The following is a 26,737-nucleotide window of genomic DNA, read 5'->3' as shown; positions in this document are numbered from 1 at the left end:
GTATGGATAGTTGTGTAGAAATGTGATTGGACAAAACAGGTATGATCTAATGCTAATAGACTGAATGGTGAAGCCTAGTAAGGCTTGCTCATCTAGATTCTTCTTGACATCTCTGAGCAAGCATTTCTTTCTTCTGGGTATGTGGCAGGGCTCTTTCTGGAATGGAGATCTTATGACCTACAGTCAAATAGGGTAAGTCATAATTTATTTATGGCCAGTTTTTACACAGGAAAGTGGGGGAAAGCTGGAATGATGCTTTTAGGTTGTATGGCTGGCTTTGGAGAAAAGGGATTCTGGCTTCTATGACCTGCCTTGGGGAAGAGGGATTCTAGTTTCTGTGGCTAGCCTTCAAGGGAAATGAGGGGCCAGAGGCAAGAGGGCAGGAAAAAGTCAGAGAGAGCTGCTTCTAAGGCTTTCGTGCTGCAGTATTGTTTTCAGAGTCTCTACACCACCATTCATTTCTGTTTCTACTTATCAGCTGTCTGTCCCACTTGACATCACCTCAAACACATCTAGAGGTCAGTGATTCCTGTGCTTACATTTCCAGTCTATGAGGCTGTTCTGAGCTCCTACTCAGAATCTCTAGTTAGCTGTTTGAAAGACCATTTAGTCTGTTGAAGATTGACGTCATGAGCTCCAATGCTTGCCCTCCACCACATTTCTTGTCTTCCAATGCTCCATGGCTCAGCAAAAGTCAACACCATCCATTTGGTCATGCGAGCCTAGGAACGTAGGCTTCATCCTTGACAATCTCCTTTCCTGCATAATTCCTCATCAAATTACTCTACTTTACTTACCAAATATTCCCCTATGGTCTGTCTGCTTTCCTACATCTCTACCTCTGGCTACCAACTTCTTTTGCGTGGCTATTAGACACCTAACTGGTCTCCTAGCTCGATGCATGCCTCTCTGCCTTCTTCCAAATTTTTCTCTTATTCTTTGTTTCCCCTACTGCCAACTCTAGACCTTTTGATTAATCTCAGTTTTTATCTCCACATTTATATATCCCATTCATTATGAGATTTTTTTTTTTTTAAAAAAAGCATGTGAAAGACCAGTGCACTGAAGACTCCATTTTCTAAGATGGTAGTGGTTCATGATATATGTAAGTAGTCTTTACATTGTGTGAGTCCTACATGCATGAATTTAGGTTATTACAAGTTATTTACGTAACAGCATTTCCCTAATACCAGCCTTCCAACATAAGTTTCAAATTTTTGATCAATTTCTTAGTCATTTTTTTAGGTATGACTTCCCCTTGGAGATCAGATGTACAATAAAAAATGAGGACATCTGCATAGACAGCTGTAAAATGCAGAGGGGATACTAGAAAGAAACCCACATCTAATTGGCTGATGGTTTCCTCGGGGAGGGGAATGGAAATAGGAGTATAAAGAGTTTCTTATCTTTTATTTTTATCTATTCAAACATCTGTATGGTTTGAATCTAAAACAAAAATGTAACCAGGTATTACTTATTAAAGAAAATAGGAAAGAAAGGAGTAAGAGTGATAGATTATAAATGATTTTTAAATCTTTAAAAAAATGTCCTCCTGAATTGTCCCAATAATTATTTTTAAGATACGGGAAAGACTCAACCTCCCTAAATATCTCCTTTATATCAATTCCAACACCAGAAATTTGTCATTCATTAAGCGAATATTTCACCGAAGGTGTGTTGCAAACAAAACTCCATGCTAAAATTCCTTTCTTTCTGTCTTTCATAATTCCTTATTAAAATGCAGGTACCTCCTCTTCATTCCCCATGGCTAAGGTGTGAAAACCATCTTCAATAAACACCTTTAGAGATTCTGGCAACTAAGAAAAAAAAGGGAGAGTGTTTGTGTTCCTCTATCCATTCATTTATGTAACCATTATTATTTCCAGTCACTATGACAAGTTGAATGAATCTAATGAGCAAGGCAAATTAAGATCTTCTAATTTACCAAACAAAAATAGTAGAAAGAAAACAATAGAAAAAAAGATAACTGCATTTCATAGCTTCATATATACATGCATTTACTTAAAAAAAAAAAAAAAAACTGGGAAAAGAGAAAAACCACTCAGAAGGCAGGGGCCTGGGGGCCACTACACAAGGTAAGGCAGTCAGTGTAAACATTCTACTAAGACTCATAAAGAGAAGAATAACATTTGGCTCAAAATCATTTGAGTTGCTATAATGTCCCCTTCCTCTGTGTCCAACCTGAGTACTCTTTAATAAAATCTACTTTGTACACATATACCCATATATGGCCCCTCTGCAAAAAAAAAAGAAAAAAATGGGATTATATCTTTGTTATTTGTTACCTTGCTCTTCTCCTTAATCAGATGTAAAAGTTTTTCCAAAATGAGTAAAAAGTCTACCTCATTCTTTTTGATGTTGCCTCAGTGTTTCATCATATGGATGCACTATTATTTATTTATCATTTCTTTATTAATGGACATTTGCTTTCTCAATTTTTTTCAAAAAAAAAAACATGCTTTATTGAATCTTCTACTTTTGTGCACATAGTGAGTTTTTTTTCCCCGTATGGATTCTTCAAAGTGGAATTGCTAGATCAAAGAATTTGCACATTTCAAGTTTGGATAGACAGTGTCAAGTTGAATCAATTTATACTATTTGAGTGTCCTTTCTATGTCAAGATGTAACATTTAAATAATTGTTTAAATTAAATATCATCTGATAGATGAAAAATATTTTATTTTTGTTTTGGTTTGCATTTCCCTGATACATAGTATAGGTGAACTTCTTTTTATGTGTTTAGTGGGGATTTATATTTTTTTTGGTCACATCTTTTGCTCAGTTTTATAAACTTTTATTTTTTAATTAGAAGAGCTCTTCAGAGTCATTTGTTTAATTTAATTAAAAAGCATTATCACCCATTGACATTATGTAAGCATCACGCTAGGTGTTGATGTCTAAAAGCTGTACAATATAGAGTCTCTGCCCTCCTAAGGGTGGGGTAGTTGGAGGGAATGCAGATTTGCTAAGAAAATAAATGCAGTAAGATGTTAGAACTGTCATGTTAGACAAACTGCCTACTTAAGAGTATTGGATTGCTCAGTCATCTCAGAGGGAGAAAGATTGAAAAGAGCATAAAAGTTCAACTCTCCAGTAGCAAACCCACAATATATTGAAAGTTGCTTACTATGTTTTAGCTTACCGTTTTATGCTTAAACGTGACTATTAACATATTGAAGTCAGAAATTACTGCTTATAGCACTAGTTCTGAAGGCCAGAGAACTAAGAACAGTCTTTCAGGTAACTGCGTATTTCAATATTGAGTGGTTTTTTGTTTGTTTGTTTTGTTTTTTTTTTTTTTCTGTCTTCACTTGCAGTGATGCTCTCACTCAATTGGATCCGAGCTCTTTGACAGCTTCCATGACCTTTCACTACAAACATGCAAGAAACCATACTCAGACCTACACAGACAGAGCCACACAGACACAGCTGCCCCAAGTGGCATTATAAGAAAGGACTAGACAGAATGCAACTGTGATGTTACTTAGGTGAGGAGGCCACTCCAGCTGAAGAGGTTCACAATGAGATCTCTATTGGCCAGAGATTTGGGATCTCTATCTGCCGGTTATGTCAGGGAAATAATTTAACACATCAGTGCTGCAGTTTAAGATGAACTGTAAAGACTAGGAGGAATTAGTAGGATAGTAAGTACTTGACTTATGTCCAGGAAAAGGGTAGATGTACATCTTGATGGTAAATTATAAAAGTCAACTTGTACAAAAGTCACTGATAATTAATTCTCTTCTTCAAATGGAAAGCAGGATGGGTGGTTGAAATTTACTGAGAGTGATCTCCCCTTGGATTTAGGCTGGCAGAAGAGTAGGTAGGCTTATGTTTTTAAAAGCACAATCCCCTTTGTGCTTTTAAAACAGGCCAGAAAGGAGATATGGGGTGGGCAAGATTTATTGCTCAGGTCAGTACAGAGAAGCTCAAGAGGCCTCCTTTCTGGCTCCGGAAATGTGCTAAGTAAGGGGCCTCAGGGCAGGCGAAGGGTGTCAGAAATATGATAAACCATGAAATATGATAGTACATGCAAAAGCTTGTAAATGGTGAGATATAAGTCATACTGATATTATTTTCGGTAAAAAGTAGAAACCCTACCTATTGACATCAAATTTCTGTTATAGAATGAGTTTATAAGCAGCCCTCCGGTTGGAAGGATTTCCCTGGAAGCTGTGTTTACACAGCGAACACTTTGTTTTTGTTTAGATCATATGTGAGCTGAGAAGAAAAGAACCAATGTTCCTTTATGGAGTACTACAACACCCCATATACTTTCAAAGAGACCCCTGAAGCACTAGCACTGAGCCTCACAAGTATTTTGTCAAGGTAAGCACTGAAAACAAAGATATACTATGACCGCCATCTTGTGGTGGGATTCACCAAGTTGGATTGAGTGTGGGGCGGTGGCAGTGGGGGAGGGGTTGAGACACATTTTTTTTTTTTTTTTTTTTCACTTGAGGATTCTGGTAGGACTATAAGGAGTAAACCTTTTGAATACAAAATTTGCCACCTGGCAGGAGAGCTATGTTAGAGGAGGTCTTCCTTTAATTTGATTTAGGTTTCTGTGGTGTGGAGAATCTGGAGTAGTTTAGAGAGAGCATTTGTCATTCCTTATCTCCATGTTCCCAGATCCCTAGCTTGGGAAGGTATTTTTCTCACATTCTCCAGAGTTCAAAGAGCTTACCAAACAACAGAAACCTAATATTTATTCTTTAATATTATTCCATTATATACCACACCAGAGCACATTTGTTTTCACAACATTTAATTAGATTTCCCGGAAATGGAAAAGCCATTTTTTTTTATGGATTTGCTATCAGTCTGAAACCTAAGAACTTTTCCAATATTTTAATACAAACCAGCCATACTGACTTAAATTAAAGGAATGTGTTCAAAGTAGAAATAACACTGATAAAAGAGGCTTTTAATATGTCCCGGAGAGCACCCAAGCCTCACAGGATGACATTTTGGTGAAAGTGAATAAGATGTAGTATCAAAGGGAACTTTTTCTTTCTTGAAATATTTAAAGCATCATTTGCTTTTCACTTGGCAGAACAACGAACAACAGCACCAAAAGAAACCACGTGGCCGTTTTTCACTTTGCAAAGCATTCTTTACAGATGCCTGTCTAGTTGTTTTTGGATGACTTCAGGGCACTGACACTGCATTCATCTTTGAAAGTTCTCCACTACGTCCAAATGGCTGTTGTTGGTCCCAGGAATGAGTGAGCCACACCATGCCTTTCAATAGGTTCAGCATTTTATTTATCTGTAATGTGGCAGGCTTAGGAACATATCTGGCTGAAGACGCTTATCTTTCACTGTGTCAGAATCTTTCAGGGCTTCAGCATTCTATGTTTCTAATATCTAGGCAGGAAGACAATCAGATTATACATTTGGCAGCAGTACCTAGACTAATGCCTGGCACATGATAGGTGCTGAATGAATGCTCCAAGACCAAAGGATCTAGCTGTTATCTTGAAACCTAGAGATATACTGAAATTCTTGTATTGATGTCTACTCCAGTCCCCTCTCCTAACACATGGCCTCAAACTTGGTTCTATTGTCCTTTGAGGCTGGATAATTCTGTTACAGGGAGCTGTCTTATGCATTGTAGGATGTTTAGCAGCATTCCTAACCTCTACCCACTAGATGCCAGTAGGATGCTCCAGTTGTAAAAACCAAAAATGTCTTTAGATTTAGACAAATGTCCCCTGGGGGGCAGAAATATCCCCTGGTTGCAAATCACCATCCTAAACTGAGCATAGTTATGTGAAAGAGATATGGCCTTAGGCATTAGTTGAGTCAGCAGTAGTAAATCATGAAATAGGAACACCATGGAAGTGCTCTTCTGACCAACAATATCTCCCCTGCCCTCAGTGTTCTCTAGCAAGGATGACCATAAATGTTTTAACTGAAATAGTTTTGCAGAAAGTTGAGAGCAAATGATGAACAATCAACCAGTCAGGAAAATGGTTCCTTTTTGTTTTCAGGAAAAGAAGAGTCACGTGGGAGAAATACAGTCATTTGTAAAAAGCAGGTGTCCAAGAGATAGTGTGTGTAAAGGGGAAAAAATCGGATAGGAAATCAGCAGACTTGCATGCTAATCCTGGGTTGGCTACTGACCAGCTGTGTCCCATAGGGGAGCTTTCTTCACTTGGCTGATAATAAGGGGGCTGACCCAAGTGACCCATAAAGTTCCTTCTCCTGCTCAGGTGTAAAGGAAATTACAGATTTGTTTGTCTAATGAATAGCCTATTATTATGCATTTTTGCAGAGGAGGAGCCATGCTTTGACAGAGTACAAGGCTAGAATCAATGAGGAGTATGGGAAGATAAATTACGGGGTTTAGGGAATGCCAAAGTCTAAGATGAAGGTAATGGAGTTTCTGTTGAAAGGAAATAAGAAAGCACAATGAGTATGACACAAAAGCCATAATACATCTTTGCTGCTCTCTCACTCTCTTTCTGTGTGTGTAGGTTGGTGGTGAAGATGCTAGGTGGGCCACAGTTAGCAAGCTAGTCAGTTTCCTCATAGCTCCTCAGGGAGGAGAGTTTGCTCAGAACAGTCTCTCTTGCCAAATGTGAAAACCACGATCATAGGTTACTGTCAGCAATGGGCAGTCTTGGATGTGTATGGAACCTCTCATCAGAGAATTCAACTGATTTAACTGAATTCTTTTATTTTGCAGATACGCATGTCAAAACAGTCCATAAATGTTATATCTTGTAGAAACGAATGTCATGATTCATTGACTAAAAAAGTAAAATGGCCTTGAAAGATTCTGATATTCAATAGCATTGAAGTCAGGGTAGGACAAATCTGGATGAATTTTAAATGTTTGAAGAGTTTTTCAGCCATTTTGGGTTTGATAGAACAGCAAATGCATTTTATGAAGCAGTCTTACCCTCACTTTCTAAACATGATGTATGTTTGAAAGAAATTCGTTCCATATGTTTTTGTTTAATTTTACTTAAATCATCAAAATATTATTTCTTAAGACTTGTTTGATGTCTAAGAAGTATTTAAGCCCTTTGAATAATTTAAAAAATATACATTTTTCCTCTTTAAAACAGGAAATCACTATTAAAGAGTTTAAGTGGGTTTGGACACAAATGAGATTCAGACTTGAAATCCTGACCCTGTTAAGATTAGAGAAATTTTGAAACTTGCCAAAATAGACTCTCCCATTCCTCCCTAAAAGTCAGTACCTTGTGATATCATATTGTCAGCAGAATTACTTGGGCATAGTTCAACAGAATGAAATGTTTTGTTATATTTTTCCTCCCAGTCATAGGGTTCATAACCTCAGTCAACTTTGACTCCCCTCTCTCTCCATTGCATTAGCCTTCATATCAGGTAAGTCACTAAGTTCTCTGCCTTTTTGGTCTGTCTCTCTCTTAGGATTTCCATTGCCTCAGCCTCTCTCAAGTTTTTGACTGGATCATAGCATTTGCCATGTAGCTGGCACCCTCCCTTTGTCTGGTTTCTCCCTGTACCAATCCAATGTGTATGTTGTTGGTTTTTAATCCTCACTAAAACATCACTAAATCTTCCCTGAAACAATCACCCTTCTACTATACAAACTTCAGTGGTTCCTAAGGCCCACTGATACTTTAGTCTTATTTGGTGGTTCTCTGCATGCACTGCCCTAGTATGTTTTCTCAAACCGCTGGCCAGTGGAGAAGCTCTCCTTAGGGTGGCTTGGTTGCTATGTGAACACAACACATGTACACTGGTCTGTGATGCCTTTCTTCCTTCTCTTCCTACTCATTCAGTGAGAACCTGCCCAAGTCTCACTTCCTTTCTGATGACTCCTGCCTGTGGTATTACTCCCTCCTGAGAGTTCTTACAGCAATTGTCCCTCTGAGTTGGTGTCTGAGCTTACACTGCTGCACACAATTCCTTTACTTCATGCATGTTTTTGTCTTGCCTCTTTACCAGGACTAGAGACTCAGTTTTCCAGCAGAAGTTCTCCAAATGTGGTCCCTGGACCATAACATTAGCATCACCTGAGAGTTTGTTAGAACTGTAATTTCTTAGATTCCACCCTAGATTTGCAGAATTAGAAATTCCTGGAGTTGGGGTAGCAGTCTGTATTTTAATTAACAAGCTCTCCAGATGATTCGGGTGCATGTTCACATTTGAGAACCAGGGTTGTGAAAGAAAGAGACACATCTTAGAGTTCTTGGCATCCTCCACAATGCCAGTACAAAGCTGAAATGTGGAAGTTACTAAAATTCTACCTAACTTGAATTTTAAGACAAGTTTTCAATGACATGCAAAGAAAATAGAAATGCTTTCAAAAGCTATGAAATTTTAAGAAATAAAAAGGTACAATTTCGTACTGATTGCAATGAAAGATCAAATAGTTTACAAGTTTAATGGTAATCCATTTGAAAAGAATTTCTTCTTTTTTTTTGCTTTTTCCTTTCATTAGAATTTTAGTGTTGTCCAGCACTGAGTAGTCAGATGATGGTATTCAGCACACTGTTTCCAACATTCTTAAAACTCAAAATCTGTAGTTTAGAGGTGATTTTTTTTTTCTTGGAAGGTTGTGGGGTTGGTGGCCATATGTAAGCATGGAGGATAATTTCTTTTTCTTCTCTTTCTCATTAAAGTCCTTTATTACAGTTTGGAACTCTCATATAGAGATGAATGTTGCTATAGAATAAAAAAATCATGGTGTACAGAAAAATGGATCCTTTGGGTATATCTATACACCAATAGAGGGGAGAATAAATTTAACTTACTGTTTTTAAATAAATATAAATATTTTGTTGTTTTTTTCTCTACCCTTGTCCATTCAAATTGTATACATCCCCGCAATTTACAGACTTTAGTACTAAGGTGAGCCTTAACCGAATTGTATTTTTTCCACACCCCTCAAGAACTTTGTACAGTTAGAGATGAACCATATCAAGCCCCTGGCTCTGGCAGGCCTGTGATTGGACACTGAGCCAATCTGATAATACTTGCACCCATGAGCACAGGTAGATGATAGAGGAGTCAAGGAGCTACCTTAATTTCCATTGCTAGTAGTCAGTGAGCCTGGATTTTTTTGTTGTTGTTGTTAAAGACAACAGGTTAGTCAGTGTGGCATTGGAGAAAAAGGTTGAGCTTTGAAGTCAGACAAACCTGTGTTTAAATCCCTGCTGTGCATCACTAAACTAGCCATTTGTTTCATGTTTGTTTTTCCTTTTCTAATGAGGATCCTAATACCTATCTGTCCTGCAGGGTTGTTGAAAGAGGTGTTGATAATGTATGATGTACATGGCCCAAGTTAGATGCTCAGTAAATGAAATTATTATGGTTAGTCTCTAACAATTATGTTTGTAATTCTTTTGTTTTTAATCTCAAACACATAACTTGAATAAAGTAATCCCATTTCTCCCTTTTTTAATTTTACAGAGCTCTGCTTCTAATTGTTCTTTTCTAATAGTAACTGGGTTGCATTGATGTAAAGTGTATTCAGTGATTTTCTTTTGCTTTTCCTCTGTTCTTTTTTATTGAAGCTGTACCTCTTGAGTTTCTATGAAGCAGGTGTGTATCTCTATTAATACTATCAAGTCTGTCTAGATCTTCCTTTTTTCACGAGATTAGTATTTGTTGAGTGGTCTCTGCCAGGCTCTGAGGATGCATAAATGTGCACAGGGAATAGTCAGAGAACTGAAGTAAAAACTTGTTCTGACTAGAATAATCCTATTGTCCAAATTGTCCCTATAAACTCAGACTTAGGAGTTGTTGAAGCAGGTATATGCCTACATGGTGAAATTTTCCAGGACTAAATAATAGGACATTTCCCTGTCTGTTTGTAATAGTCCTGATGCTTCCACCATGAGAGTCAGTGTTTAGTCAAGGCCTTGACTCTTTTATTTGCTGATGAAGGAGGATGTGTGCAAAAAGCTGTACTTTTCGCCTGTAGCATTCTCTGAGCACATTAGCAAAATTTCAGTAACAGATCAGCAACATTACCTTGGTAAAGAATAGGGAACTGACAGAATACACTTATGAAAGATTTGCTTTCATTGGGGAGGTCATCTGGAGGGGACTGCCAGAACAAAGGCAGCCTGGGACAGGGTGGAAGACCTTGGGCCATTAGGGTCTGTGGTCACCTCCAGGATGACCCCCAGTGATTCACACTTCCTGTTAGTCACACTCTGTGTTGTTCTCTCCCATTTTGAATAAGGATTACCTTGATAACCAATAATACATTGTGGAAATTACTCCTTTTTTTTTTTTTTTTATTATACTTTAAGTTCTAGGGTACATGTGCATGACGTTTATATCATGTATAACTCCCCCATGCAATCCCTCCCTCCTCCCCCCTCCCCATGATAGGCCCCAGTGTGTGATGTTCCCCTTCCCGAGTCCAAGTGATCTCATTGTTCAGTTCCCACCTATGAGTGAGAACATGCGGTGTTTGGTTTCTCTTCTTGTGATAGTTTGCTAAGAATGATGGTTTCCAGCTGCATCCATGTCCCTACAAAGGATGCAAACTCATCCTTTTTTATGGCTGCATAGTATTCCATGGTGTATATGTGCCACATTTTCTTAATCCAGTCTGTCACAGATGGACATTTGGGTTGATTCCAAGTCTTTGCTATTGTGAATAGTGCCGCAATAAACATACGTGTGCATGTGTCTTTGTAGTAGAGTAATTTATAATCCTTTGGGTATATACCCAGTAGTGGGATGGCTGGGTCATATGGTACATCTAGTTCTAGATCCTTGAGGAAACGCCATACTGTTTTCCATAATGGTTGAACTAGTTTACAATCCCACCAACAGTGTAAAAGTGTTCCTATTTCTCCACATCCTCTCCAACACCTGTTGTTTCCTGACTTCTTAATGATTGCCATTCTAACTGGTGTGAGATGGTATCTCATTGTGGTTTTGATTTGCATTTCTCTGATGGCGAGTGATGACGAGCATTTTTTCATGTGTCTGTTGGCTGTATGGATGTCTTCTTTTGAGAAATGTCTGTTCATATCCTTTCCCCACTTTTTGATGGGGTTGTTTGTTTTTTTCTTGTATATTTGTTTGAGTTCTTTGTAGATTCTGGATATTAGCCCTTTGTCAGATGAGTAGGTTGCAAAAATTTTTTCCCATTCTGTAGGTTGCCTGTTCACTCTGATGGTAGTTTCTTTAGCTGTGCAAAAGCTCTTTAGTTTAATTAGATCCCATGTGTCAATTTTTGCTTTTGCTGCCGTTGCTTTTGGTGTTTTAGACATGAAGTCCTTGCCCATGCCTATGTCCTGAATGGTACTACCTAGATTTTCTTCTAGGGTTTTTATGGTATTAGGTCTAACATTTAAGTCTCTAATCCATCTTGAATTAATTTTCGTATAAGGGGTAAGGAAAGGATCCAGTTTCAGCTTTCTACTTATGGCTAGCCAATTTTCCCAGCACCATTTATTAAATAGGGAATCCTTTCCCCATTTCTTGTTTCTCTCAGGTTTGTCAAAGATCAGATGGCTGTAGATGTGTGGTATTATTTCTGAGGACTCTGTTCTGTCCCATTGCTCTATATCTCTGTTGTGGTACCAGTACCATGCTGTTTTGGTTACTGTAGCCTTGTAGTATAGTTTGAAGTCAGGTAGCATGACGCCTCCAGCTTTGTCCTTTTGACTTAGGATTGTCTTGGCAATGCGGGCTCTTTTTTGGTTCCATATGAACTTTAAAGCAGTTTTTTCCAATTCTGTGAAGAAAGTCATTGGTAGCTTGATGGGGATGGCATTAAATCTATAAATAACCTTGGGCAGTATGGCCATTTTCACGATATTGATTCTTCCTATCCATGAGCATGGTATGTTCTTCCATTTGTTTGTGTCCTCTTTGATTTCACTGAGCAGTGGTTTGTAGTTCTCCTTGAAGAGGTCCTTTACATCCCTTGTAAGCTGGATTCCTAGGTATTTTATTCTCTTTGAAGCAATTGTGAATGGAAGTTCATTCCTGATTTGGCTCTCTGCTTGTCTGTTACTGGTGTATAAGAATGCTTGTGATTTTTGCACATTAATTTTGTATCCTGAGACTTTGCTGAAGTTGCTTATCAGCTTAAGGAGATTTTGGGCTGAGACGATGGGGTTTTCTAAATATACAATCATGTCATCTGCAAACAGGGACAATTTGACTTCTTCTTTTCCTAACTGGATACCCTTGATTTCTTTCTCTTGCCTGATTGCCCTAGCCAGAACTTCCAACACTATGTTGAATAGGAGTGGTGAGAGAGGGCATCCCTGTCTTGTGCCAGTTTTCAAAGGGAATTTTTCCAGTTTTTGCCCATTCAGTATGATATTAGCTGTGGGTTTGTCATAAATAGCTCTTATTATTTTGAGGTACGTTCCATCAATACCAAATTTATTGAGCGTTTTTAGCATAAAGGGCTGTTGAATTTTGTCAAAAGCCTTTTCTGCATCTATTGAGATAATTATGTGGTTCTTGTCTTTGGTTCTGTTTATATGCTGGATTACGTTTATTGATTTGCGAATGTTGAACCAGCCTTGCATCCCAGGGATGAAGCCCACTTGATCATGGTGGATAAGCTTTTTGATGTGCTGCTGAATCTGGTTTGCCAGTATTTTATTGAGGATTTTTGCATCGATGTTCATCAGGGATATTGGTCTAAAATTCTCTTTTTTTGTTGTGTCTCTGCCAGGCTTTGGTATCAGGATGATGTTGGCCTCATAAAAAGAGTTAGGGAGGATTCCCTCTTTTTCTATTGATTGAAATAGTTTCAGAAGGAATGGTACCAGCTCCTCCTTGTACCTCTGGTAGAATTCAGCTGTGAATCCATCTGGTCCTGGACTTTTTTTGGTGGGTAGGCTATTAATTGTTGCCTCAATTTCAGAGCCTGCTATTGGTCTATTCAGGGATTCAACTTCTTCCTGGTTTAGTCTTGGAAGAGTGTAAGTGTCCAGGAAATTATCCATTTCTTCTAGATTTTCTAGTTGATTTGCGTAGAGGCATTTATAGTATTCTCTGATGGTTGTTTGTATTTCTGTGGGGTCGGTGGTGATATCCCCTTTATCATTTTTTATTGCGTCTATTTGATTCTTCTCTCTTTTCTTCTTTATTAGTCTAGCTAGCGGTCTGTCAATTTTGTTGATCTTTTCAAAAAACCAACTCCTGGATTCATTGATTTTTTGGAGGGTTTTTTGTGTCTCTATCTCCTTCAGTTCTACTCTGATCTTAGTTATTTCTTGCCTTCTGCTAGCTTTTGAATGTGTTTGCTCTTGCCTCTCTAGTTCTTTTAATTGTGATGTTAGAGTGTCAATTTTAGATCTCTCCTGCTTTCTCTTGTGGGCATTTAGTGCTATAAATTTCCCTCTACACACTGCTTTAAATGTGTCCCAGAGATTCTGGTATGTTGTATCTTTGTTCTCATTGGTTTCAAAGAACATCTTTATTTCTGCTTTCATTTCGTTATGTACCCAGTAGTCATTCAGGAGCAGGTTGTTCAGTTTCCATGTAGTTGAGCGGTTTGGATTGAGTTTCTTAGTCCTGAGTTCTAGTTTGATTGCACTGTGGTCTGAGAGACAGTTTGTTATAATTTCTGTTCTTGTACATTTGCTGAGGAGTGCTTTACTTCCAATTATGTGGTCAATTTTGGAATAAGTGCGATGTGGTGCTGAGAAGAATGTATATTCTGTTGATTTGGGGTGGAGAGTTCTATAGATGTCTATTAGGTCCGCTTGGTGCAGAGATGAGTTCAATTCCTGGATATCCTTGTTAACTTTCTGTCTGGTTGATCTGTCTAATGTTGACAGTGGAGTGTTGAAGTCTCCCATTATTATTGTATGGGAGTCTAAGTCTCTTTGTAGGTCTCTAAGGACTTGCTTTATGAATCTGGGTGCTCCTGTATTGGGTGCATATATATTTAGGAGAGTTAGCTCTTCCTGTTGAATTGATCCCTTTACCATTATGTAATGGCCTTCTTTGTCTCTTTTGATCTTTGATGGTTTAAAGTCTGTTTTATCAGAGACTAGGATTGCAACCCCTGCTTTTTTTTGTTCTCCATTTGCTTGGTAGATCTTCCTCCATCCCTTTATTTTGAGCCTATGTATGTCTCTGCATGTGAGATGGGTCTCCTGAATACAGCAGACTGATAGGTCTTGACTCTTTATCCAGTTTGCCAGTCTGTGTCTTTTAATTGGAGCATTTAGTCCATTGACATTTAAGGTTAATATTGTTATGTGTGAACTTGATCCTGTCATTATGATATTAACTGGTTATTTTGCTCGTTAGTTGATGCAGTTTCTTCCTAGCCTCGATGGTCTTTACATTTTGGCATGTTTTTGCAATGGCTGGTACCGGTTGTTCCTTTCCATGTTTAGGGCTTCCTTCAGGGTCTCTTGTAAGGCAGGCCTGGTGGTGACAAAATCTCTAAGCATTTGCTTATCTGTAAAGGATTTTATTTCTCCTTCACTGATGAAGCTTAGTTTGGCTGGATATGAAATTCTGGGTTGAAAATTCTTTTCTTTAAGAACGTTGAATATTGGCCCCCACTCTCTTCTGGCTTGTAGAGTTTCTGCCGAGAGGTCTGCTGTTATTCTGATGGGCTTCCCTTTGTGGGTAACCCGACCTTTCTCTCTGGCTGCCCTTAAGATTTTTTCCTTCATTTCAACTTTGGTGAATCTGGCAATTATGTGTCTTGGAGTTGCTCTTCTGGAGGAGTATCTTTGTGGCGTTCTCTGTATTTCCTGAATTTGAATGTTGGCCTGCCCTACTAGGTTGGGGAAGTTCTCCTGGATGATATCCTGAAGAGTGTTTTCCAACTTGGTTCCATTTCCCCCCTCACTTTCAGGCACCCCAATCAGACGTAGATTTGGTCTTTTTACATAATCCCATACTTCTTGCAGGCTTTGTTCATTTCTTTTTCTTCTTTTTTCTTTTGGTTTCTCTTCTCGCTTCATTTCATTCATTTGATCCTCAATCGCTGATACTCTTTCCTCCAGTTGATCGAGTCGGTTACCGAAGCTTGTGCATTTGTCACGTATTTCTCGTGTCATGGTTTTCATCTCTGTCATTTCGTTTATGATCTTCTCTGCATTAATTAGTCTAGCTGTCAATTCTTCCACTTTTTTTTCAAGATTTTTAGTTTCTTTGCGCTGGGTACGTAATTCCTCCTTTAGCTCTGAGAGGTTTGATGGACTGAAGCCTTCTTCTCTCATCTCGTCAAAGTCATTCTTTGACCAGCTTTGATCCGTTGCTGGCGATGGGCTGCGCTCCTCAGTTGAAAATGCAGAAATCACCGGTCTTCTGTGTCGCTCGTGCTGGGAGTTGGAGACTGGAGCTGTTCCTATTCGGCCATCTTCTAATGAATGGAAATTACTCCTAAGTGTGACTTCCAAGGCAAGGTCACAAAAGACATTGAGGCTTCTGACTTACTCTATGAGATCCCTCAGATCAACCACTTTTGGGGAAGCCAACTGCGATCTCATGAGGACACTCAAGCAGTCCTATAGTTTCTTGGGGTAAGGAACTGAGGCCTGCTGCCAGTAACCAGCACCAGTTAGCAGTATGTGAGTGAGTCATGTGGGAAGTGGATTCTTCAGCCCAATGCAAACTTCAGTGACTGTAACACCAGGTGACATTTTGACTCTAGCCTTTTGAGGGACTCTGAGGTGGAACCCACCAAGCTAAGTTCCTGGTCCATAGAAATTGTGTGAGGTAATAAATAATTATTGTTTTAAGTCATTAAGTTTTTGGATAATTTGTTAAACAGCAATAAATGACTAATACAGAACCCAGCATGTGGTGCTAGATTCCTGGAAGAAAACAGCAAAGTTAAAAGACATATTAAAAGGGTAGATCAGAGAGGCCAAAGACAGACATTTTCTTCACCTTTTGCCCCAAAGTGGTATTGTTTACACTTTATAAAGGGGATGTAGTCATGGGGCTGGGAATGGTGGGAGAAAATGAACTCAATAGCTAATTCCCAGAGCACCTGGAAGAAAAGGAAAAAAGACAGAGGATGAATGTTAGTTTGGGAAGGACTCCTGAATATGAAGGCTTGGAAATGGACCTGTCTTTCAACATCATGTGAGGTTTTGAAAATTGTTTTGTACTCGAACAACCCTTGGATTTCATAAAACAGTAGGACCACAGTAATGTGGGTAAAAAAGTCTCCTGAGATCCTTGAGTCATTCTTTTTTTTCCTTGTACAAGACTCTAGTTAAGGCTACCAAAAACTATCTCACCTTTTAAAAGTCAACATACCAACAAAGGCAGCAGTTTCAAGGCTTGGCAAAAGGTTTCACATTCATTTAAACAAAAGGGGCTCTTTCTAAAATTATCTCTAGCGATATTAAACTATGAATCATGTTTATACCTCTAGGAAGGACTTAAGTGGCATATTAGCATTTAGGAAAGAAGGCTTTGTATTAGAGAGTTAAAAATTTTTAAAAAACAAATTGCTTTCTTACTACATGGTTTTAAAACTGTCAATTTTTTATGTGTTTTCAACTGGGGGAAAGGATGAGTTTCTTTGGAAAGGGGCAAGGCAGGAAATCAGTAATGATTCATACCACTTTTTCACATGCTTCTCTGACGAGTTTTAATTACAAATCTGGGTCCACTTGTATAACAAAAACATTAAAAGAGGGTGTTTTAAACTACGTCTTTTTATTAAACATGTATTTAGTCTTGTAAATAATACACGCAAGCACATCCTTGTTACGTCAGTTGGAAAACAGTGATTCGCTGTTTAAGAGACGGGAGTATCTTGCAATTTTATATGTACTTCTTAAGTGGCTGTGTGTTTTCTCTTGGGCAATTTAATTTGATTTAGGCAAATATGTTAAATTTTGGAATTTAATTGATTTTTAATTTTAATGATCTTTTCTATCCTCCGCATTTAATGGCAATTTTTAGGACTGCCACAATAGTCTTTTGAAAAAAGGGCACATTTACTTGAAAGAAATATACTTTGTTATTTCTGAGTTCCTTTGAAATCACTGAAGATGGTTTTACTTTAGCTTTCCCTTCAGCCTAATTCCCTTTTCCTCTTTGTTTCTATTGGGATGAGGTAATCCTGGGTTTGTAGAGTCTTTTGTGATGGAAATGGCTATGACCACACAGACGCAGCATAATATTTACTTGGACTAAGAGAAAGATAAATATCAATAGTGCTGCTCACCAAGCATTTGAAAATACTTGTCTTTCATTTCCAGAGAGAAAAATACCACTTTGCATGTTCATTATTAATTTGGGTAACTGAAACATAGTGTGTGTTCATAAATTATGAATCAAAATTCAATGAGGAGAGGAGTGAAATTTAAAACCAGTTATGGCAAGGTCTGAAGTTATGAAGGCCAGATGTATTAATGTTGCATTAATATAGCATAAGACATTCATAAGTAAAATAAGGAAGTTATATGGAGCTGAACAAGCTCATCAAACAAATAGGGGTGTATGTGAGTACAGACCCTAGTTTGGTTGTTGTAGCCTAATTCTGGAGAATAGGTCAGCAACCTTTTCCTATAAAGGGCCAGACAGAAAATATTTTAAACTTGGAGGCCATAGGCCTCTATCACAACTACTCAGCTTTGCAGTTGTAAAAGAAAGCAGCCATGGACAATATGGAAATGAATAGATGTGGCAGTATTTCAATTAAACTTTATTTACAAAATCAGGCTGCAGACCAGATTTGGTGTGGAGACTGTAGTTTGCTGCTTCCTATCCTACACAATGTAATTTTTCTTATTTACTTATTTGTAGACCAATTCATTGGAAAGGGAGTTTGAAGCAGCTTACAAGGACAGGTCGAGCATCCCAAATCTGAAGATCTAAAATCTGAAATGCTCCAAAAGCTGCAACTTTTCCAGTACTGACAAGAGACATCCAAGGCAAATGCTCATTGGAGCATTTTGGATTTTGAATTTTTGAGTTTGGGATGCTCAACTGGTAAATAAAATGCAAATTTCCCCAAATTTGAAAAATCCTTAAAAATGTATATGGCAGGGTCAAGGCACACTAGGACCTGGAGAGATTTTGTGGATAGGAATGGAGTGGGCTCCAGCCTATAGTAGATTGAGTATATCTATTGCTAACATCCAGGAATCATTTGGGAGCAAAGCGTGTCTGTGGACCATTCAGTTTGCATTTGAGTGAATATTATATGTAGTCTGTGCTGAGGATCTGCATAGATGCCCTTCAGATCAGCATTGGTGAAAGACTTCCAGGAGGGGCCCTTGAAACCTAGAGCGTTGATGGTTGAAAAGAGAAATCTCCTACTCTATACCCCAGTGTGACTAAATAGGCTTAGCTCATCCCCTCAACCCCTGCCACTCCATTCACCAAATGGAACAGAAATTAAACAGCCTTTTTACATGTATATATCCTTTGTCCCTATACTTCCACTTGCAGGAATCCATCCTAAGAAAAGTTTTAGGAAAGCTACTAAAAACTGATATGTAGGCCAGGTGCAGTGACTCATGCCCATAATCCCAGCACTTTGGGAGGCCGAGGTGGGCGGATCACGAGGTCAGGAGTTCAAGACCAGTCTGACTAATGTGGTGAAACCCCGTCTCTACCAAAAATACAAAATTAGCCGGGTGTAGTGGTGTGCGCCTATACTCCCAGCTACTCAGGAGGCTAAGGCAGGAGAACTGCATGAACCCAGGAGGCGGAGGTTGCAGTGCGCTGAGATTGTGCCACTGCATTCCAGCCTAGGCAACAGAGTGAGATTCTGTCTCAAAAAAACCCAAAACACAAAAAACAAAAAACTGACATGTAATATTCAAATTTCAGCTTCATTTATTAAACCAAAAATTGGAAAGAAGGTAAATATCCAATAGGAGGAGAGTAGGTAAGTAAGTTCTGGTATATATGCGATGAAATAATATATTATTTTTAAAATGGTTTTTGAAGACAATTTTATGACAGGGAAATTATGCTGAATATAATTTTAAATGAATATAGCAGAATGCAATATGATCATAATTTTGTGGAAACAATATTGCAAAAAGACTAGAAGAAGATATACTGTGGAGGAAACCACTAGCTATCTACCAGAATCCCTTCTCTTCTTCCTGATATATGAGCACACTACATTTCCCAGCCTTCCTTGTAGTTGCATGTGGCCATGTGACTAAGTTGTCTCCAGTGGTTTGTGAGCATAAATGATGTATTCCACGTACAGTCTTGACTCATAAACATTTCTCACACATGTTTTTCTATGCCTTTAAATTAAAAAGAAATGTTTTACTGTCTTCACTTGATTGGAATGTTGACACTCAGGGCAACCTTGGAAGTCACATGTTGAAAATGACAGAGTGACATCAGCTTAGGATCCTGAATGATGACAAAGAGATGAGTTGCCCTGCTGACATGAGCACTCATCTAGGACTGTTACTTGAGGGAAGAAATACATATCTATGAAGTTCAGCTACCATGGTGATGCCTGATAGAACAGATGGGTGTGCATGTGAAACACCCACTGAGGACTTCCAGAAACATTTGGTTGAGGGGGTGGAGAAGGCAAGTTTTATAGGAACCCAAGGACTTTTATTAAAAAATGGGACTATAGGCCGGGCGCAGTGGCTCAAGCCTGTAATCCCAGCACTTTGGGAGGCTGAGATGGGTGGATCAAGAGGTCAGGAGATCGAGACCATCCTGGCTAACACGGTGAAACCCCACCTCTACTAAAAAATACAAAAAACTAGCTGGGCGAGGTGGCGGGCGCCTGTAGTCCCAGCTACACGGGGGAGGCTGAGGTAGGAGAATGGCGTAAACCTGGGAGGCGGAGCTTGCAGTGAGCTGAGATCCAGCCACTGCACTCCAGCCCGGGCGACAGAGCAAGACTCCGTCTCAAAAAAAAAAAAAAAAAAAAGGGACTATAAACCAGTAACCTTTTAGCTATTGTTCAAGTCATCCCTTGCACCTGCAGGCTGATGAGGTCTGAGGAAGCCTAGTCTTCTTGTATTCTTTATTTGTTTGTTTGTTTATGTATTTTTGAGACAGGGTCTCACTCTCTTGCCTGTGCTGGACTGCAGTGGTATGATTTTGGCTCACTGCAACCTCAACCTCCTGGGTGCACAGTTGATCCTCCCACCTCAGCCTCCCAAGTAGCTGGGACTAAAGGTGCATGCCACCACGCCCAGCTAATTTTTGTACACAATGTAGATAAGAGGTTTTGCCATGTTGCCTAGGCTGGTTTCGAACTCCTGGACTCCCACCACCCACCCTTGCCCACCATCGTGGCCTCCCAACGTGCTGGGATTACAGGTGTCAACCACCATGTCTAGATGGACATGTATTGTTTTTTTAAACTTATTTTAAAAATATGTATTTAATTAGGCAAGTTAGGAAAAATACCAGTGTATACATAATGAAATGGGAAGGTGTAAATAAATCTAAAAATGTGGGCAGTAAAATAACAAATTAATATAGAAGATAAAAACCCAGGAAGATGCTATACAGATGAGCCATTGAAACCTACACAGTTTCTGAAAATTGAGTGAAAGTTTAACTCTGGTTTTCCTACCAACCAAAGTGACTTGTTAATTGGTTAATCCACCAGTCTCTTATCTCTGCAAATATTTCCTTCAGCTATTATTTCTGAAAGAAATTTCTCAATGGCTCTTTATATAGGAAACAGTGCCCTCAGCAATATCCCTAAGAAAATACCAGAATGGGATTTACAGTGCTGCCCCAAGATTAACTGAAAGGACATTGAATCAAAACAAACTTTAAGAAAAGAGAATCTAAAGATGGATTGGGAGAGACAACTGGACAATGGGACGTTAGTGATGACAGCCTCACTTGATCCGGGAATTAAACCTGTGTCCAGAAAAATCGTTGGAATTTCTGTCTTTCAAATAGTCTTTCATTCATATCCTTGCTCTTCATGAGGCTTTTTACAAGTTGGGCAGCAGGTGATTTTCAGGAGCTTTCTCAGTAACTGCTATAGGCTCCCATCTTCTTCCATTTGCCCACATGTCTGCAGTAACTGCTGGAGAAAAATAACTTCTCTATTGCCGTCTGAGTCTTGAGGGAGTTCTTTTCATGAACAAAATTTAACTTAGAACCATAGTTATAAGGGATTCTGGGAAATGTGTTTCTGAGCTTCTCCCTTGTGATGTGAGCAGAGCATAGAAAGAGGAAGATACAGTGTTGAGTGGATAACAGATCACACTTTGGTAATGGGGCAGATTTCCAATATGGCAAGCCACCACACAGACAGGCAAACTGAATTTACCAACAATAGGCAGTTATAACTTAATTTTTTTTTTTTTTGTATTTTTTATTTTTTATTTTTTGATACAGAGTCTCGCTCTGTTGCCCAGGCTGGAGTGCAGTGGCCGGATCTCAGCTCACTGCAAGCTCCGCCTCCCGGGTTTAGGCCATTCTCCCGCCTCAGCCTCCGGAGTAGCTGGGACTACAGGCGCCCGCCACCTCGCCCGGCTAGTTTTTTGTATTTTTTATTTTTATTTTTATTTTTTGATACAGAGTCTCGCTCTGTTGCCCAGGCTGGAGTGCAGTGGCCGGATCTCAGCTCACTGCAAGCTCCGCCTCCCGGGTTTAGGCCATTCTCCCGCCTCAGCCTCCGGAGTAGCTGGGACTACAGGCGCCCGCCACCTCGCCCGGCTAGTTTTTTGTATTTTTTAGTAGAGACGAGGTTTCACCGTGTTCGCCAGGATGGTCTCGATCTCCTTACCTCGTGATCCGCCCGTCTCGGCCTCCCAAAGTGCTGGGATTACAGGCTTGAGCCACCACGCCCGGCCACTTTATTTTTTTTTTTAGACTGAGTCTTTCTGTCACCCAGGCTGGAGTGCAGTGGCACGATCTCGGCTCACTACAACCTCTGCCTCCGGGTTCAAGCTTTTCTCTTGCCTCAGCCTCCTGAATAGCTGGAATTACAGGCACTTGCCATCGTACCAGGCTAATTTTTTAATTTTTAGTAGAGATGGGGTTTCACCATGTTGGCCAGGCTGGTCTCAAACTCCTGACCTCAAGTAATCTGCCCGCCTCGGCCTCCCAAAGTGCTGGGATTACAGGCTTGAGCCATGGCACTTGGCAACACTTTTTGATTAAAAACATCTGATATGGTGTGGCTGTGTCGCCACTCAAATCTCATCTTGAATTGTAGCTCCTGTAATTCCCATGTGCCATGGGAGGTAATTGAATCAGGGGGGTGAATTTTTCCTGTGCTGTTCTAATGCTTCCTGTTGGCAGCTGTCTGGTGATTCTGTCCAGATCTCTCGTCCCTGAGGTGTCAGTTTGCATCCCCCGTCTTGGTCCTTTTCCACCATTTTCAGTCCCTCCAGGGCTTGGAGGACCCAGTGGGCCATTCTCTTGGAGCCTTGACTGAAGTGGCTGGGCATGACACTTTTACTCTGATGTCCCCCATAGATCTTGATCATGGAGTCAACCCCAGCACCACCCTGTAGGTACAGGTGCTGTGCTGTGGAAACAGCTCATGTGTAGAACCAGTTTTCATCATAGGGAGGAAGCTCTTTGTGCTTGGTCAGCTTGACGGTGTCCACCCATCCAAGGACTTTCAGCTTCCTGGACTTTTTGAGAAAGCCTGCCAGAACTCTGATGAACTCCTGCTGGTTCACGTTCTTTACAGTATCTCCAGGCATTGTGCAGCCACCGTGCTGCTAGCCAGGGGAAAGGGATCTGATTGTTTTATAAAGGGCAGTTCCCCTGCACACACTGTCTTGACAGCTGCCATGTAAGATGTGCCTTTGCTCCTCATTCGCCTTCTGCCATGACTGTGAGGCCTCCCCAGCCTAGTGGAACTGTGAGTCCATTAAACCTCTTTCCTTTATAAATTACCCATACTCAGGTAATTTATAATTACTCATACTCGGGTATGTCCTTATAGTAGCATGATAGTAGACTATCATGATTAGATAGTAGACTAATACAACACCTCAAAAACAAAATTATATGCAGAAATTAAAGCAAAATTTTATTGGAATTCTTAAATGTGAAATTACCTATATGTGGCATGCTGATTATATTTAATAATGTATTGTATACCAAAAAATTGCTAAGGGAGTAGATCTTAAATGTTTTCACCAAAAAAAGTGAGGTGATGAATATGTTAATTAGCTTGATTTAATTTCCCCCCGTTGACATGAATTCAATGTACACATAATATTAAAACATCACATTATACCTCACAAATATACACAATTTTTATTTGTCATCTAAAAAAAAAAACTTAGCTGGGCATGGTGGCTCACGCTTGTAATCCCAGCACTTTGGGAGTTTGAGGTGGGCTGATCACCTGAGGTTGGGAGCTCGAGACCAGCCTGGCCAACATGGCAAAACCCTGTCTCTACCAAAAAATACAAAAATTAGCCAGGGATGGTGGTGGGTGCCTGTAGTCCCAGCTACTCAGGAGGCTGAAGTGGAAGAATCGCTTGGGCAACAAAAGCGAAACTCTGTCTTAAAATAAATAAATAAATATATAAAGATTTAAAAACCAGATATCAGTGACCACCAGAGTGTTCACTACTTAAAAATGTAATCTATTTGGCATTAGTTTCTGAGGTGCTAGTGCCTTATGTCTAAATATTCACAGAAATGGCTAAATCAAATATTTGCTTGTGCAAAAAAGTTACCTATATATAAATGCACAGGGAGAAAGATACACACCAATCTGAGAATAAAAGTACATCAGGAGAGGTGAGTAAGGTACTGTGGGACCCAAAGTAACTTTTATATAATTTACATTATTTAAAAATTATAAAATATAATTTTTTGTGTGTCAATTCTGTAATTAGAAAGAAAAAAATAGAGCTATCCCAGGATAATTAGTACCTAAAACTGATTTCTATGATGCTGTATTCTGTGACAGCTCTTGAAGTCAGCAAATGACAGAGAACTTGAGTTCTACTACAATTTCTGCATTAGCATGATATGGTATATGACTTTGCCTAGTATTTTATGCTTCTAGGCCTGTTTTCCTGCTTGTAAAACAAGGGGATTGGAATAGATGGTTTCTAAGATCCTTCTTAGCACAGAAAGCCTGTAGTTTTAGGATTTGTTGTAGTGAAATACTGGAAGCATGGAACAGTTCTGGGGGTGGGGAGATGGTACTCCAAGGATGGTCTCTAGGAAGCAGGAAGAACTGCCTGAGGCTACTAGGAATTCAGAAAGTGGAAGTGTGGCCAGTTGAAGCAACTTCATAGCTATTAAAATTTCATGGAAGTTCAACCTTTTCCTATGAGGCACTTGAGCTTGCACAGGGAAGCCTGTCCTGGTATCTATTAACAGGGTTTAGTTTTCACTGATTTTCAACAGATTGCTCTCTAGGCTAGTTATGGTGGGTATCCTTTCTGACTCTTTGGGTCTATGTTACATGGACTGTTGAATATAAATTCGAGCCATATGTCATACTCAAGTGCATCCAAAGAGAGATACTTTTTCCTTATATCCATGAGGAAGAATCTAGATGTGGAGTCTTGAGGTTTTCACCATTTTCTACTATTCAGGGATCAAATTTTGCTAACAGTTTATGTTAAAGCAGAGGATCTACCCTTTTAGGGACTGAAAGACTGAAAATGAAGGTGAATATCCTTTAAGTAAAAGTGAAACTAGACAAATTATGCAATTCAAAGAGAAGAAAAACATAAAGACTTTACAGCATATCAGTCAAAAAAAATCTCTTAGAAAAAAAGCATATCAGCACAGAAGCAACCTTAGTTTTCTGTTACTTGTTATAAAACATAATATATTTTCACACCACTTCTTGGGTAGTATTAATTTTGGCATTTATTACACATAATTTATTTTCTGAATACTGCATGTTATACAGCAGAGTCTATTAGAGATACTGTGTTTTAAAAGCCCCAGAAAAATACTTAGAAAGATGGAAGACACAGGTATGGGAGCTGACAAGTAATTCTGTATGTTCACAAACAGCAATGGTCAATATTAGGATGTTAATTTTCCCCGTTGACATAACTTCAACTCAAACCTAGTCAAAATACCAGTAGAATTTTTTTTTTGGACAAGATCATTATAAACTTTATGTGAAAATGCAAAGGATCTAGAAAAAAACAGAATAATTTTGAAAAAGATGAACAGAATTGAAAGACTTAACCTAATTTCAAGACTTATGATAAAGCTACAGCAACTAAGATGGTGTAGTCTTGATGTAAAGACAAAAAAAAAAAATTGAGACTCTGTCTTCCAACAAGAACAACAAAAGATTAATGACTGCCCTTCTGGATTTCAGACTTGCATGGGGCCTGTAGCCCCTTCGTTTTGGCTCATATATCCTATTTGGAATGGGAGCATTCATCCAATGTCCATAACCCCATTGTATCTTGGAAGTAACTGACTTGCTTTTTATTTTACAGGCTCCTAAGTAGAAGGAACTTGCCTTGTCTCAGATGAGATTTTGGACTTGGACTTTTAGGTTAACGTTGGAATGAATTAAGACTTTGGGGGAACCGTTGGAAAGGCATGATTGATTTTGAAGTGTAAAAAGAATGTGATGTTTGGGAGGGGCCAGGAGCAGAATGATATGGTTTGGCTCTGTGTTCCCACCCAAATCTCATCTCAAATTGTAATCCCCATAATCCTTACGTGTCAAGGGAGGGAACTGGTGGAAGGCATTTTGATTTTGAGGGTGGTTTCTGCATGCTGTTCTCATGAGGAATAGTGAGTGAATTCTCACAAGATCTGATGGTTTGACAGTTTCTCCTTCACATGCTCTCTCTTGCCTACTGCCATGTAAGACACGCCTGCTTCCCGTTCTGCCATGATTGAAAGTTTCCTGAGGCCTCCCCAGCCATGTAGGAACTGTCAGTCAATTAAACCTCTTTTCTTTATAAGTTAAAAAAAAATCAATGGAACAGAATAAAAAATCTAGAAATAGACTCATGCATATATACTCAATTGATTTAAGAAAAGGTATCAAGGCAATCCAATGCAAAAAGCGTGATTTTTTCAATAAATGGCACTGAAGCAATTGTCTAGTTGTGCACAAAGAAGTGAACGTCGACCCTTACATCACATCATAAACAGAAATTAACCTCAAATAAGTCATAGATCTAAATGTCAGAGCTAAAAAACTATAAAACTGTTAAACAAAACATGTGAGAAAATCTTTTAGGTGGTGAGCTTTTTGTGGCTAGGGACCCACCCCATCACTCTTCATTTGTCTGTCTCCTCAGCACCTACCCTGGCTCATAGAAGGCATCCAAGGAATGCTGGAATTCAGTGAGACCTTGCTTTGTGGCTCTGAGAGTGCTGATGGGCAGGGAACCTAGATTTGTGCACTTATTCAGATCCCTGGTATATTCCCCCAAGGTTTGGCTTCACTCCTTTTATACTGTGCTGGTGGAGAATGGTGAATTTCAGAAGCATCAACGCCCACTGGGTGATTCTTTGATGCCCCTCCCCTTGAGATTTGCCCACAGCATTTCTAAACTGAAAGAATGTGACCTCCAATCTTGGGGCTCCAACCAGCGCTAGTGGATCCTACCCTAGATTGAACCCAGTGATGCATTGCTCCCTGGCCACCCATACTGAAACTCTGAGAAAACACAGTGTGCCAAAGCACTGAGGTTTATTGGTGCAAAGGTGGCTTAGCTCATAGTAAGGGTTGTTACAAAAGAATATAGTGAAGGGCACTTAAATCATCATAAGCAAGCAAAAAATTTATTTTTAAAATATGCACAGGAAGAATTTGACACTATTTTTATTAGAGGAACAAACTTTCTTCATTTCCTGCTCTCTGAATTAGA

The 26,737-nt window shown here is 39.3% G+C and overlaps 1 pseudogene; it reads right to left on the bottom strand.

Annotated features, from left to right (window-relative positions):
- Nucleotides 1–22,612, bottom strand: part of LOC117066057 — a 56,000-nt pseudogene extending 33,388 nt beyond the window's left edge.
- Between the last annotated feature and the right edge of the window lie 4,125 nt (nt 22,613–26,737).

Source organism: Trachypithecus francoisi, unplaced genomic scaffold, assembly GCF_009764315.1.
Source record: "Trachypithecus francoisi isolate TF-2019V2 unplaced genomic scaffold, Tfra_2.0 Lachesis_group2, whole genome shotgun sequence".
NCBI lineage: Eukaryota > Metazoa > Chordata > Mammalia > Primates > Cercopithecidae > Trachypithecus > Trachypithecus francoisi.
The sequence above is the reverse complement of the archived record's forward strand: the minus strand, read 5'-3'. Positions and strand labels throughout refer to the sequence as shown.